The sequence below is a fragment of the Pleurodeles waltl genome, chromosome 7 (genome assembly GCF_031143425.1).
Source record: "Pleurodeles waltl isolate 20211129_DDA chromosome 7, aPleWal1.hap1.20221129, whole genome shotgun sequence".
Lineage (NCBI taxonomy): Eukaryota > Metazoa > Chordata > Amphibia > Caudata > Salamandridae > Pleurodeles > Pleurodeles waltl.
Window position 1 is genome coordinate 1,131,159,704 of NC_090446.1, and position 16,386 is coordinate 1,131,176,089.

General features: G+C 48.7%; 1 protein-coding gene and 1 long non-coding RNA gene across 4 annotated transcripts in view; one reads left to right on the plus strand and one right to left on the minus strand.

Annotated features, from left to right (window-relative positions):
- Positions 1–6,895, minus strand: part of LOC138246013 (uncharacterized) — a 30,467-nt gene extending 23,572 nt beyond the window's left edge. Inside the window, exons 1-2 of the long non-coding RNA XR_011194206.1 lie at positions 6,780–6,895; positions 5,603–5,659 (exon numbers count right to left, since the gene is read on the minus strand). This is a non-coding gene — a long non-coding RNA (uncharacterized lncRNA). The remainder of the gene's footprint in view (positions 1–5,602; positions 5,660–6,779) is intronic.
- LLGL2 (LLGL scribble cell polarity complex component 2) overlaps positions 1–16,386 on the plus strand; it is a 624,825-nt gene that overhangs the window by 309,519 nt on the left and 298,920 nt on the right. The gene's annotated exons all lie outside the window — the stretch shown is intronic.

Genomic DNA, 16,386 nt, shown 5'->3' on the forward strand with positions numbered 1-16,386 from the left:
AGTATTGCAGGATCTGTGTGCACACCAGTGGTGCCACCGACCCCAGACACTGTTTCGCCCTCCTGCTGCTGAGCTTATCTCGGGCAGGGGAAGGCAAAACAAAGAATTTCCAGTAGAGGAGAGGTGTTACCACCTCTCCTTTAGAAATAGGTGTGTCTATGCTAGGGTGGGGGTGCTCCTGAGTGCCACCAGACTGCTTTGAAGGGCACATTTTGTGTCCTCCTTGCATAAACCAGTTTACTCCAGTGCAGGAACCACTGGCTCCCGCTCTGGTGCAGAACCACACAAAGGACAGGAGAGTGACATTCCAGCTCCTCCCCTAGGAAGATGCACAGAGCTCTGCCAGGTGGGCACTTGATTCTGCCAGCTTAGAAACAAGATGAGCATCTGACTGGTTAGTCCAGATGAGTAGCCTCCCTTACCTTCCCCTGATAGGTGGGTCACTGCAGAAGCTGTCTAACCCCCTTCCTGGGTTACTTAAGGGCTCCCCTGAGGGGGGGACCCCAGATTCGTCTACAAGAGTGGTCTGGAAGATTCTTCTACAAGATTCAACTGGAAGACTCTTCTGCAAGAAACTTGTGTGACCTGAACACTGGAATCACTACTAGACTTTGCTGGGAACCAAGACAAGACTGCACCTAGTAGGAGGGCTCCTACTGAAACTTCGTCCCTGTGCATAGCTAGGACTGCAATTTCCGTGGCAGTGCATCCTCCAGAGTCATAAGGACTCTGCCTGCACTTAGGACAATAAGAAGGAATCTCCCTTGAAGGGCACCACAACAGAAAGAAACAGAACCGCCCGGATCCGCTAGTCCTGCCTACTCTGCACCCAATGCCCACAGCCCATGTCCAGGTGGCGCAACAGACTAGAGCTGGACCCCATGCAATTTTGACCTAGTGTCCAACCTGGGTTGACCCCTCCTGTCCAACATGACGATGCCTGCAGTCTAAATCCGGAGGCCCCCCAGACTGCAAGAGAACCATACAAAGATACCCGAGGCTCAAAGGTACCTCTGCCTCCACAGCCCTCTGGCCTTGGGGGATCCAACCACCAGTCCAGCAACATTCAGCATGTGGCCCTCCTCCTTGTCCAGCCTGTGGTTTTCCGGAATCGACCCCCTGAACCTAGCCTGTAGCATCTTTGTGACACCGGGGGTTCCCCTATTGAAAAACATTGGGAGCCCAACACTGTCTTTGCACCCTGCACCTGGCCACCCCTGTGCTGCTGAGGGTGTGTATTTGGTGCTGACCTGTGGCCCTGCTGGTTATCACTTAAACCCCCCACTTCTGCGCTCCGAAGACACGGGTACTTACCTTCAAACAGGTCTGATTCCGAATGCCCCCAATCTCCATAGGAGCCCATTTTAAAATCTACATCAACTTTGACCTCTGCAACCGGCCGGCACCGTGTTGCTGGTTGTGGGCTTTTGGGGTTAACTTGAGCCCCAACCTGTGGACATTCTATCCCCTGGACACTGGACCTGTAAGTCTTGTACTTATTTCAAAACTGTACTAACCCCTCCTCCCCCCACTGAGAACGGTTTCTGAAAATTGCACTGTTGACTTTAAAAAAATATATCTGCTATTTTCTTGAAAACCATTTAACTTGACAAACTGAAACAATGTGGTATTGATACATATGTCGGATACTTACTTAGAAATGTACATACCTGCAACTTGAATCTTGTATTTCTAGAAATAAAGTAACAAAATATATTTTTGCTACATAAAGACACTTGGCCTGGAGTTAGCCAATAAACAAAACACACTCAAATGACTGTGTGTATACAACAAATGCTTTGTTTGCACTACTCTCTGATAAGCCTAACTGCTCAACCATACCACAAAAGAGAGCATTGGTATTATCTACCTTAGCCTCTGTTAAGCCTTTGGGGAACCCCTGGACTCTCTGCACACTATATCTCATTTTGATATAGTACCTACAGAGCCAGCTTTCTACAGTGACTTCCCAATGTTATCCTATAGACAGCTGACCCGGGGTAACAACTCGCCTGGGGAATCCTAGCTACTTCTCTTTGGTGTTTTAGTGCTTCCCCAGACCTTAAGGTCCTTGGGTGGTAGTCTTGGTTAGTTGTGACTTTTGCATCCCTTTTTTTTTTGTATATGGTTTGGCATCCCCATAGGGGCCCATGATATTTTATGCTTTTACTTATGTATTTCTGAATATATATTTGTGTGTAGAAATCTCCTTTTAGGAGATATTCCAAAGTTAGTTTAGTACCTGTGTTGTAATAAATCATACATTATTTTTCTAACACTGGTGTGGTTCATTCTTGTGTGTACATCTGTGATTGACCTATGTGTTATTTGCAATTGCTTTACACCCTCCCTGATAAGCCATAGCTGCTCTCCACAGCTACTCTTTGAGAGCTCTGGTTATCTGGAACCACTTACGCTATCACTAAGGGTTGCCTGGACTCAGTACAGGGTGCCTCACCTATAGGTATATACCATATACTGAGCCAGCCTCCTACACCGGGGATTCAATTTCCATAGACTCAAGTTTCACCAATGGCGGGATTGCCAGTCTGCTACATGATCTGACTGACTGTGGAGGTGCTCCACTATCACCAAGATCTGATCCTCGAGGCAATATTGCCAAAAAGTTTGGACCAAGACGGAGAGAGCTTTGGATCTCGTCCCCCTGAGATGACTGATAGACCGGAACGCCACCACATTGTCCATTTTCAGAAGGATGCAGCATTGGATCCCGGTCCTTGGTCCAGTATTTTATTGCGAAGGACCCTGCCATAATCTCCAGGCAATTTATATGGAGCGTCTTCTTCTCCAATGAGCACTTTCCTCCAGATGAGAACTCCTGACAACGTGCTCCCCATCCAGTGCCGCTGGCGTTGGAATCAGCGACTAGATCGGGTTGAGATCCGAAGATGGCCTGGCCGTTTCAGGCCTCCATGTGCGAAATCCACCACCTCAGTTCTTCCCTGACCTCCTCCAACAGTGGAACCTGCTAAGTGTAGGTGAGACTGTTCCTGGGGTGAAAGGCTTTCAGACATTGTAAAGCCTGGAAATTGCAAGGGTCGTTGGAATATAGCCTGTATGGAGGAGGATGTGTCGCAGTGATGTGTAAGGTTTACTACATTGTCCAATGTCCTTCTGAACTTGTGTTTCATCCGCTTTCGAGAGGTAAAACTGAGGGTTGCGTTGACCGCATCCACCACGAAGTCCAGGAAGACTAGGGAGTGGATTGTTGATGGTATTGACTTGTGTTTGTTGATGACAAAGCCTAGAGACTCCAGGAGGTCTACCATCATCTGCAGATGTTCTGTCAGTTTTCACGGACATTGACCCATCAGAGGGATGTCGTCAAGGTAGACAATGAGACTGATACACCTGGCCTGAAAGTGTTCCATCACAGGCTTCAAGATTTTTGTGAAGCACCATGTAGCCAATGAGAAACCAAAGGGGAGGATTGTGAATTCGACCTCTGACGACACCACAGTAACTGGAGAAAACTGTGATGTGGAGGTTAAATCAGGACCGTGAGATAAGCATCTTTCAGTTCAAGGCGGACCATCCAGTCAATCATCTGCAAGAGGTCCTGGAGAAAATGGATCTCCTCCATCTTGAAGTGGCAAAAAAAGCTAGTCATTGAATTCCTGAAGGGTAATCACAGGCCTTGGCCTTTGTACCTCTTGTCGACCAAGAACAGGTTTCTGGGGAATCCCGTGGGACGCATGTGAGTGGGAACAATTACGCCTTTCGCCAGGAGGAGGTCATCCACCTTCAAATCCACAAGGGTGGCCTGAGAGGGTGTGTCTTGGGGGGCTGACCAGGAGAACCATAGAACTCTATGTGGTAACCTTGAACAGATTGAAGGATTCATGCATCTAAAGTAAGTGCCTCCTAGCTGCAAACAAACTCTCTCAATCTGCCCCCTAATTGTACTTATTGCAGGGTGTGCTCACTCACCTTGATAAGAGGCATTAAAGCCCCTGCCCCTAGATGCTCTGCGGGACCCCTGGTGATGGGGTTGGCCTCTGGTAAGGTAGAAGGAGCTGAATCAGGAGGAGTCCTGCCATTGTCCATGGCATGAGGTACCTTAAGGGGAGGTTTGTAATGAAGCGCAGCCAGCCAAATGCCCCCTGCCATGGCCAGCTCCGAACGGGGGTGGCGGGGAGGGAAAGGGGCTAAAAATTCTCTTGATCTATGCTTGGATTTGAGAGAGTTAAAGGTTGCTACAGATTTCACTAGCTCAGTGACAAAAGGGTCCCCAAAAAGGTTCCCTTTGGCGATGGGGCCGGCTTTTGAGGTCACCAGATCTCCCAACTTGGGGTCTAATTATAAGAGAGCAGCAACACTCAGTGGAAATGGCGCAATTTGCTTCTCCCAAAAGTATAACAACTTGCTGAGCCCAGTCTGATAAGGCTTCCTGGGAAATCGGAGCCAGACACTTTGGCATCCTCAGCCATTTCCAAAATCTTGCACAGGGCGCTGGCCACATCCAGAAATGTATCCTGGCATGAGCGCTTGCAGTGGTCTCTGCCTTTTTTAGGGTCTCTGATGTACTTATTTAGAAGGTGGCCTTCCGAGGGTCAATTTCTGGCCTTGTTGCTACTTAGCCATCAAGGGAAGGTCGTGGGCATTTCCGCCCGAACCTTTTTATCAACTGGTTTTCGTAAGACCCCAGCCACGTAGGTGGCCACTTTAGGTGCAGGTTTCAAGCCCACTGAGTGCAGATGTAGGAGTTCTTTGGGTCCTATCGGTCAGATCTGACGTCTTGAGGATCTGCACTGCATCCCCCCCCTTGATATTGCTCTCACTAGGGACAGCAGTGGTGTAGGAGTGCCAAGGCCTGTCAGGATCCCCTTCTTCCTTCGAAGAATTAGGGTAGTGGTCTGCAAGTGGATCTGGAGGAGAGGAAGGGCAGGGTGGTCAGGATAGCGGGGACTTAAACATATCAATTCATTTCCCCTGGGACTGGAAATGACACCTTTATTATATTGCAGGGCTGACAAATAAGAGCTCAGGTAGGACAGGATGGGGCAGAAACACTTGTGGGACTGTGTGGATATGAAACACAAAAGGCAGGGTTATAAGTGGAGACAGAAGGAACCCGAAACATTACGGAGGAAAGATGCGTTTCGGACGATCAAGGGACAAACGGAGAAGAGCAGGAGTTGTCGACTAGAGTAATTGGAAGGTTGGAAACATATGCAGAGCCTGGATGAGATGTGGAAAACCTCCAGAGAGCCAAAGAGGAGGATCCCCAGAGGAAAGGTCCCAAGACGCCTATCATTGACAAAGCTTCATATCCCACCACTCTCCTGGAGGAGCGTGGCTGAGCTGGGTGTGTGCCAGACTCCTAAACCGGGGAGGAAGACGAGAGGTATGGATGGGGTGGAATGTGGAAAAGAACGTGGGTTTAAAGAAAGACAATTACTATACCCTGAGAACTTTTTCTGTCTGTGTTCGCTATTTGCATGCCTGTTTTTCTCTTCTCCCATTCTTTTCTTACTCGCACTCTTCTATTAACCCCACCCTAAAAATTGAGAAGAATCCATACTGAGCAGAAGCATACCCACAGCACCAAAAAAGGAATAGAACCAGCACAGAAACTTACCTTGAGTTTCTTTTTGTCAAAGGCATCGACGGAAGAAACAGGGTCGTTCCAGAGGTCCTAAAGGAAAGAAACAAAACATTAATAACTAAAGAAGTCTTTAGTAATCCTTTTGTTTTAAAGAAGAAATACAGTAAGTATATCAAGCTTAACGATTTTGAAGAAGAAATAAAAATAAGTACATCAGACTCTTTGATCTGAGTCATTTAATTTCCCAGAACCAATGACACATGGCATAGGATGCTGCCTCGGTATACAGGGCCAAGCTTGAGATTGGCTGTGATAAGCTCTTTATAGTCTATCAAAGGCATCCAAATCAACCCCAGGGTTATCTGCAGGTTTTCTTTTCCCCTCAAGGGGTGGTAGGGTAGGTTTCCCTAGAGGTAGGGATTCCCTCATGGAGAGGGGTTGTTAGCAGGGTGCCGCCATGCGTAAGAGTTTCTTCTGTAAGGCACTACTGCACCGATACCGCTTTGTGGATGGTGGCATCCATTATTCCGCAAAATGTGTAATCTATGGGGCGGTAAGTTCTGCTTTCCTCCTTTAGATAGGAAGCTACATTGTCCTCCATGTTGAGGGTATAACCCAGGTATATTATGGCCATGGATATATGTAGTGAGGGAAACTCAGATCTTGATCTGGACACCCAGAAACACCCCACTAGCTACAAGGGAATCGAGAAACTCGCCCGGGACGGCGTCCGCTAATATGGGCTGTGCGGGGTGAGGAAGTCATTACGGACCCCAACAGGTGCGTTTTGGCTCCCGGCTGCAGCTCCAAGGAAAAGCGGCAAAAACAGAGTACACCCGCAGGGAAAATAATGGCCGGACGAACTTCTCGCTGGGATGACAGCGGAGCATGCCGGCCACAGCAGGAGACAGGACTCGCTGAGCGTGAGGCTAATTAGCGCAGTGCCTTCACGCGGTCGGAAGACCGTTCAGCAGAGGAGCCGGAGTGCCCCTCACAGATGCGCCATCCCTGAGCAAGCGCCAGGAAACTGAGCTGCAGCCGCGAAGGAGCGTCTGAGCGTTCCTGCAGCTGCCCTACACGGGAGGAAAAAATTACACAGAGTAAGCGACGGAGTCATGCTACGCATACTGCTGCATAGCAGTAAGGCATTTACACAAATACAGCAGCTACGGCAAAGTCAATACAGTAGGCAAATTGGAAAATACTTAACCGCCGACTGTTGTAACAGCAGAGAAAAATGGGGGAAAGAAGGTCTACAGGGGTTCTGAAGGGAATATGCTGGACCGTGACTGGATGGGCCGTTGTTGATTTTGTTTCTTCCTTTCCCTAAGCCTCATGGGAAATGAAGTATTTTGCTGTTATGGCCATTGTGGTTCCTTAGTGGCTGCTGGTGGATAACGTAAGGAAGGCACAGCATAATCCTCGTCTCTGGTCTTGACATAGAATCCTGGGCACACATGCAGCCACACTAACTCCAAAGCCTCAAAAATGTGTGGTAACTTCCATAAAAAGATCATTCTCTCTGTGGCGAGCTAAGTGTTCTCTTTTTTTATAGCGCTCGTTTTTTATGCACTACTCCTTTCTGGTTCACAGCTTGTTTTTCATAACAAATGTTATAGGGTTTTTACGAGCAATAAAGACACAAACGGGGCATGCATATGTAGAGGACTCTAAAGGATAAGACCCCAATAACATACAAACAAATGCACCAAAAACTCCTGGCTCCCTCCCTGCCACCCCAATGCAGCATTAGATATCATATACCATAGTAGTTCCAGATCACTCAGTGGCTCCCTGTCCTCCCTGGCCATAGTATCCAATCTCAGTATCCAGTAGTAGTTCAGGTATATGGACCAGCTCCAAGATCAAGCCGCGATAATCGGCCCATCTCTGCCAAATCTTTTGATGTTTCAGGGGGCAGCCCTTAGCCTGAAACACCACCACCTCCAGCGCCATAGAAAAATCTATCCCACACTTCCACACCTTTACAGCTTGTTTTTATCACCTTTTCTACATCTTTTAGTTTCTGTCAACATTTCTGGCACAACTACTCATACCGTTCCTCGTCCTGCCTTGATTACTCACTGGAGGACTCAATTTAGCCTCCTTTTGGACCAGTGCAGCTTCTGACTTACCACTAAGGCATATTATGCCTCCATTTTCTTTGTCCACAGTTTTTCTATTCTTGTAGGTGCCAAGGCCAGAAAGCCCTGGTGTGCATCTGGTTGACACATCAGACGGGATCCAGAAAATCATCAGTACCAATGCACGCCAGCAGGAGTTATCACGCATCTCCACAGTGACATCGTTCCACTCCGAAAGTGATGTGGAAAGTCATATGTAGACGCCACTCATTCGTGCTGCCGTCAGTTCTTTTCTTTTTGTGCCTGCAGACCCCCACCCCGGAGCTTCATCTCATCTATTTGAGACCGTATTTCTTTAAAAAAAATAATTTTCTTAGAAAAATTCTTATCCTACCAGTGTACAAGGGGCATGTCACCATACATTTCTATACTGTGTTTGGCGTTAACTCCGATAAAGACACATATGTTGGAAAGTCCCTTCTTTTTGGCATGGTTACCCCCACTTTTTGCCTGATTTCAGTGTGCTTAGACTGTTTTTACTGGGTTCCTGCTTATCAAGACCCCAGTGATTGTGCTCTCTCCTTCAAATTTGGTTGTTTTTGTACTTAATAAACCCCACAATTAGCATACTGGTGTACCCCTGTAAGTTCCTGGTAGATGGTACTTAGGTACCCAGGACATTGGTACACCAGAGGTCCCCTATGGGATGCAGCATGTATTATGCCACCCTTGGGAGTCCTTGCAAATTGTGTCTGCAGGCCTGCCATTTGCAGCCTGTGTGAACAGGTGCATGCACCCTTTCACTGCCGATCACTACACCAGATCATTGTTAGTCACCCCTATGGTAGGCCCTTTTAGCCTAAAGGGCAGGGTGCAGGTCCCTGGGTGTGTGGGCACCCCTGCATGAGCAGAGGTGTCCCTGTGAATTCCCATTCCAATTCCCTAGACTTCATAAGTGCGGGTAAGCCATTTCATCTATATACTCGCCACTGGTCACTACTTGTGGTTCAGCTACATAATGGTAACTCCAAACCTGGACATGTTTGATATCAAACATGGCGGAATCATATCCCAATACTGATTCCAATATTGGTGGCATGATTCCATGCACCTTGGCGAGTTTCTTAGATGGTTCCCCAGTTGTGCTCCTACCAGCCTTTTAGGGTCTGCAGGCAGCCCGCACTGCTGCAGCCCTCCAGACACGATTCTGCCTCCTGCTACTTGACCATCTTGAGGAAGGCACAGCAGAACAAAGGATTTCCTGTCGGAAAGGGAAGCAACCTCTTCTCTTTTGGAAATAGGTGTTACTGTGCTGGGGAGGGGTAGCTTCCCACACCACCGGACTGCTTGCATAAACCGGTTTGCACCAGTCCAGGGACCTCTGGTCCCTGCTCTGGCACGAAACACACAAAGGAAAGGGGAGTGACCACTCCTCTGTCCATCTTCACCCATAGGGTGGCGCCCAAAGCTCTTCTAGGTGTCCAGTTAGTTCTGCCATCTTGGAACCAAGATGTGCAGAGGCCTCTGGGAGCATCTGACTTGGTAGGCCAGATAGCTGACATCAGTGACCCCTCCTGATAGGTGGTCACCCCAGAGAGTGACCAAGCACACTTTTTGGGCTATTTAGGGATTCCTTTGAGGGTGGGACCCCAGATTCGTCTTATAAGATACTGCAAGGAACTCTCTGTAGGACATCTTCAGCTCCCTGGCCTCTGGAACCACTGCTGGGCTAGACAGGGACCAGATAAGATTGCAGACTTCTCTTGGCAACATTGTTTCTGTGGCTCCTGCCATTATTTTCTAACATCTTTAAGGCTCTGCATCCTCTGTCATTGGCAAGAATTTGACTGCACCAAGAAGCAAGAAGGAATCTCCCATGGAGTCACTCCCCTGCATCCACAGGCACCCACGTTGACGATGTCCTGCTGGTAGGATCTTCTGTCCTTTGGATCTGCGAAGATTCTCCAACACAGGTGGTGGTTCTGAAGGATCCCCTGGGTCCTCTCTGCCTTCTGTCCGACATGGGAGACGGTGAGCCCTTGACTTTGCTTATAGGAAGAACCCCTGTGCACCGCAACTGTTGCGCCAACTAAGGCCTGCTCCGAGGGATCTTCAGGCTCCAAGTAGCCCCTGCCCCAGCACTCTAATTCTGCTAGGATAGTCCCCTCTCCGCAGCTCCACAGACGTGGGACTCCTCTTCAGGTGTGCTGACTGGGCCTCACTGCGACTTACTGTGCCTGCTGCCAGTGGATTGTTTGTGGCGGCTCGGACTTCTTCTTCTGGCTCTTTTGCATCCTGATGGTCAGTCCAGACACCCTTCCAACAGCTCTTCAAAACCTCCAACAGCTCCTTTGCATGTGACTGTGCTTGTTGGTGACCACTGACCCGTCTACAAACCGGCAACCATCGAGGGGCAGTTTGTAGGTGACTCTAGGGACTCCTCTGCAGCTCCTGGACCCCTCCACCCCCCAGCTGGGCTCCATCCATCACTGATGACTCGGATCTTCAGCTTCAGAAGGCTGAGGCGTTACCCCCTGCCCCACCTGGACACTACTCCGTGGACCTGACTCTGTGTTTCTTTTTCAGGTCACCCTCGCCCGGAACCCACCCTTGGGTTCCGCCGGCCTGGTCCTGTGTCTCCATTTCTCCAATCACAACATCTCCATGTTAGCCTATGGGACGGCCGGGTAACTTATCACTCTGCACCTGGCTGTTGGGAATCTTCTAGGTACTTACCCTTTGGGGTTTCACTCTTCCCCAGCCCTTGGCTAACTACTCCATACACTCTGGTAGCGGAAACCCTTTTGCATTTCATTTTTTTTTAAGTATATGATTTGGCCCCTCCTGTAGGGCCCTTGCTAAATTATGCTTATTCTGAGTATTTACTAGTGTCTATTCTGTGTGTTCATACCCATAGAGGTAGTCTAGTTTGGTGTGCCTATAAAAAAAGTATCTTTATTTTTGCAACACTGTGGTTCCTTTGATGTGTGGTAAGTTAGTGTGTGACCACCATGGTATTGCAAGTGCTTCACATGCCTTCTAGATAAGGCTTGGCTGCTCACCACAGCTACCCTAGAGAGCCCTGGCTGTCTAGATACCGTAACACTATATGTAATACTATCTAATGAGGATTGCCTGGAACCCGTATTAGGTGTCCACCACACACTGGGCCTCAAGAGTCAGACTGGATCCAGAAAATCTTTGAAACAGTACACTGTGCACTGGGAGGATGTGCCATCTGCTCCACACGACTTCATCCATTGGCCCATATAGGCACTTTTGTGACGCATACGCTCCTGCAGTCGTGGAGCCAAAAATCAGATTGGCCTTTCCCAGTGTGCGGGTACCTAAAGTGGAACCTTTTCTTTTTTTAGTCTGTACCAGAAAAGACGTTCCCAAAGGCAAATAACTTGTTCTCCTGAGAAAGACTTCTAGCCACATATTCCTCACCTTCTGAATAGATACCACTGTCGTACTTTCCAGGTGGTGGGTCTGTGGACTGGCTCAAGCCAAAAAGTCCTGCAGGACCAAATGATCAAAGTGCCCGTCATGCCAGAATTGGCTGCCCAGACAGTAGTGCATATTGAATGTATGGAGGAACACCCACATCGCAGCCAGGCAAATGTCTAGGACAATCACTCCGCATGCCAATGCAGTAGTTACAGCCTTGGCTGTGGTCGAATGAGCCCACACGCCCTCAGGAGGCAACTTCTTTGCCAAAGAGTGGCCGATTTTAATGCAGAGCACGATCTAGCGGGAGATGGTCCTCTTCTACAATGCTCTACCTTTCGTCACCCCCACATAACCTAATCATCCACTCTGTGGTATTCAGTCCAATTAATATAGAAGCTCTGAACCTTTTTGAGGTCCAGGCATCGGAGACACTCCTCCTCCTTAGAGTGATGATGTGGAGCGAAGAACGTTGGTTTGGTGATAGTTTGAAGAACAGTAAGATGCGTCACCACCTTTCGTAAGAAGGATGCACAAGTCCGGTGAACCATCTTCCGTATAAAGGAAGTATAAGGAGGTGTAATGGAGGGGGCATGAAGCTCACTCATTGTCTGATCTGATGAAATGGCCGCTAAGAAAACCGTTTTTAGGTTAAGCAGTCTCAGAGGACAGCTGTGCCTGGGTTCAAATGGGAAATACATAAGGCAAGTAAAAACTAAATTCAAGTCCCTCTGGGGTATGACAAAGGCGAGGGAAGAGGCAAATGTTGAAGCCCATGCAGAAAACACATCACCACTCGAGACCTAAACAAGGAAGGCTGATCTGGTAATTGCAAAAAAGCTGAATTATCTTACAGATAAACCTGAACTGCGCTTTCAGCAAGACCTTGCTGGGCCAAAGGCAAAACAATAAAACCTCGGACAACTTGAACTGAATTTGGCTGTCCAGTTTGGTCATGCACCAGGCACAAACTTGTCCCACTGGTAGACTTATACAGATTTGGTAGTGGGTTGTCTGGCTACCAAGATAATGTCCATGACTCCAGAAGGGAGTCCAAGAGAGCTCAACTGCTGGTGTTCAGTATCCAAGAATGAAGGTGGAGGGAGTGGAGGCTCAGGTGCAGAACTATACCATTCTGTTGCGACAGGAGGTCCTCTTGAAGAGGCAGCATAATCGGAAGACCGATACTCATGCTCAGTTGTTTGGGATACCAAATGTTCCTTGACCAATCTGGAGCCACCATCATGACTAGGACCCCAACTTTCTTGATCTTCTTCAGCATTCTGGGCAGGAAAGGCATACAGGAGTCATGAGTTCTTCTTTATGCAGAGTGTGCCTTTGAGCCAGAGCTGCTCTCTAAACTTTGGAAGCCAAAACGCTGACATGTTTTCAAGGTGGTGGTGAACAGATAAAGCCAGTTCTCCCAATTCACAGACAAGACATTGCGACACCTCTGCATGCAACCACCATTTGTGATCCACTAGCCAATGGTGGCTGAGTTCATTCTCCCTGGCATTCAAAGATCCCGCCAAGTGCTGTACCATCAGAAGATTCCCTGTTGCTCCAGCCACACACACAGTTGTAGGGCCTCCAGGCATAGGACCCTCGTCCACACTCTCCCTTGCTTTCTGCAGTGTCACATCAGTAATGTTATCTATGAATACCTGAACCAGTCTTCCTTGAATGGAGGGCAGGAAGACTTTCAACTCGTAACTCCAGTAGGTAGATGCAAGGTGAGCCTCTGCCGGAGACCTGAGTCCTCTGATATCCACCTCTCCCAGATGGCCACCACAGCCCAGATGCGATGCATCTGTCACCAACCGTCTGCTCCGGCTGGAGTAAGAAGAGGGGTCTGCCCCTGACCAAATCGCAGCCTCATAGCCACCACTGCAAGTCCTGTGCAGTCTCCCCAGAAATCTGAACATGTGGGAGAGGTCCTTTTGATATTGCTGCCACTAGGACCTGAGATCTCATTGAGCATGCCTTACCGGTAGGATACAGGAGGCCCCAGCAGACTCTCTGCCCTGAAGAATTTGAGTGAAACTGCACAGTTTCCAGAATGTCTCTGATGAGAGAGCATCTGTGAAGGAGCCAGGTGTGACTTAGGCATATTTACTGTAAACCCTAACAATGTGAACAAGTTTGCTGTAGTCTAGAAGTGGATGAGAAGAACCTGGGAACGAGCCTGTCTTTAGCAGCCAGTCTTAGAGGTAGGGGAAGACCGGGACTCCCAACCTCTGCTGATGAGCTGAGACCACTGCCATCACTTTCGTGAACAGCTGGAGTGCACTGGTAAGGCCAAACAGGACCACAGAGACTGAAAATGCTTCGGTCCCACTGTGAACCGCAGGTAATGCCTGAGAGACTGCAGGATGGGAATATGAAAGTAAGCGTCCTGCAGGTTCAACTTCTAGCATCCAGACTTCAAGATCATGGGCATACAAGACGTAAGCCAAGATGAGTGTATGAACTGGACTTCTTTGCAGCTGTCCCCCACTTTTTGCCCCCATTTGAACTGCTAGATGCTGGTTTTCGACTCTGAGTGCCAGTGTTCTTCCCCCTAACAACAGTCTACTCAATTGGGGAACAGTTGCCAAGACTTTAGTACCCTTGTAAGTCCTTCATAAATGGTACCTCTGGTACCTAGGGCATGGATACTAAAGAGAATCCTTGGGGGCTGTAGCATGTATTGTGCCACCCTAAGGGACCCCATACAAATTGCACACAGCCTGCTTTCGCAGACTGTATGTCATGGTGCAAGCCACAAGTGAAAACACAACATGGCACACTCATTGTGTGCCATGCCAAAGCCACGGCATGTATTGTATGTAAGTCACCCCTACAGCAGTCCTTAAGAGCCCTAAGGAAGGGTGCTTTATAATACATGTGAGGGCCTATCTGAATGAGCAGATATGCCCCTATGATGTCTAGTTCAAATGCTAGATAATGGAAGTGAACAGGGAAGCTATCTTAAGGTATGTACTGGGCATTTGGTATTACGACTTACCGAGCTACATAATGGTTTTAGTGAAACCTATAGTGTTTGATATCAAACACCTCGTCTTAACAAACCCAGACTAATACAAGTCTACTAGTCCTCTAGTGTGTTGGCTGAATGGTATCGACCAGCCTGACACTACAGACGTGTTTCTGACCCCCTAGAGGTGAGAGCCTGTGCTCTCAGAGGCCAGAAACAAAGCCTACTCTGGAGGAAGATGTTATCACCTCCTCACGCAGGAGGGCTAATAAATCTGCATACCAAGGGTAGGAACTTCGAAGTCCCTGTTGTCTTTGAAATGCAACTCCAGCTTCACCCAGATCGGGGAGAGGCAACCCCTTGTCCTGTGGTCCATTTAACAACTGAACAGGTGGGAAATTAGTTATGCAGGTAGGTGTGTTGCACTGCCAGGCTAGTCACACCCTTAGGGTGGGCAGCCTGATGTGATCCATGAAAGAAGGGTTCCATCATCTTTTTTTATTGAATATTTAGGTGGCTCCCTGCCACTAGAAGAACGGATTTGTCTGGAAGTAAGGAAGTATCAAGCATATGTGTCAACACCACTTTGTTTCAATTTGGCAAGTTAAATGGTTTTCAAGAAAATATACAATTTCTGTTTTAAAAGTTTACTATGCAATTTTTAGAAACTGTTCTGGGGGAGGGCTGTTGGGAGGAAGGAGGAGAATAGTTAGTACAGTTTTGAGGTAAGTACAAGACTTACACTTCCAGTCTCCGGGGGTTAGAATGTTAACAGGTTGGGGTTCAAGTTAACCCCAAACACCCACCAACAGCATCATGGGGCTGGCCAGGTGCAGAGGTCAAAGATAATAAAGGATTTAAAATAGAGTCCTATGGAGACGGGGGGCATTCGGAATCAGGCCTGGTAGCAGGTAAGTACCCGCGTCTTTGGAGGGCAGACCTTGGGAGTTTAGGTGAGCACCGGTGGGGTCACAGGTCGGCACCAAACACACCTTCAGCGGCGGCCAGGTGCAGGGTGCAAACACAGAGTTGGGCTCCCAGTGCTTTCAATAGATGATGCAGGCTAGGTTTAGGAGGTCGGTTCTGGAAAACCACAGGCTGGACAAGGAGGGCCACCTGCTGGATGTCGCTGGATTGGTGATTGGATTCCCCAAGGCCAGAAGCTGCAGGGGTGTACCTTTGGGCATTGGGAATCTTTGTCCAGTTCTGTCATGGTCAGTGGGGTCCTCTGGATTTAGGCTGCAGGCCTTGTCGTGTTGGACAGGAAGGGTCGACTCCGGGTGGACACTAGGTCAGAATCGCCTGGGGACCAGCTCTAGTCGGTTGGGCCACCGGGTCCCGAACCATGGGCGTCTGGTGCAGAGTGGGCAGGACTCACAGATGTGGGGTGGTTCTGGAGTCCCTTGCTGGAGTTTCTTTCTGGACAGGGCCGCTGTCCACCGGGGATCTTGGTCTTCTGGGGTGCAAGCAGTCCTCTTGGGAATTTTAAGAGGTCGCTGGTCCTGCACGATGCGTTGCCTTCTTGTAGCAGGGCTTCAGAAGCTGGAGACAGACCTGTAGGGCTGGGGCCAAGTTAGTTGGTTTCTTCAGTCTTCTCTGCTGGAGGTCAGCTTAGCAGTCCTTCTTTCTTCTTGAGGCCATTTGCATTGGCAGGGGCAGTCACTGAAAAGTCCATTCCTTGAAGGGAGAGGGACCACCTCAAAAGTTTAGGGTTCTCACCTTTCAATTGCATCAGCCATGTGAGAGATCTGTGGTCAGTTTGAACAGTGAAGTGAGTGCCAAAATAGTATGGTCTCAGCTTTTTCAGTGACCAAACCACAGCAGAAGCTTTCCTCAATGGCACTCCTACGCTGCACCCTGGGGAGTAACCGCCTGCTTATTAAAGCAACAGGCTGATCATGGCCATCATCATTGGTTTGGGACAGGACTGCACAGTGAACTGCTTAGAATAATCTGGAGCGTTGAGATTGCCTCCTTCAGGGTGTCAAAGGCCTTTTGACAGTCAAGAGTCCAGTTTACTTCTTTGGGTATTTTCTTTGAGGTCAATTCTGTGAGGATGGTCACAATGGATCCATACCCCTTCACAAACCCCCTATAGGAACCAGTCAAGCCAAGGAATGCCCTGACTTGAGTCTGAGTCGTTGGATCTTCCCAGTCCAGAATTGTCTGCATCGTGGGCTGTAATGGTTGCACTTGGTCTCCACCGACAAGGTGACCCAAGTATATAACAGTGCCCTGCCCTGTCTGGCACTTTGATGCCTTAATAGTGAGGCATATTGTTTGCAGAACCTACAAAGCCGTCTCCA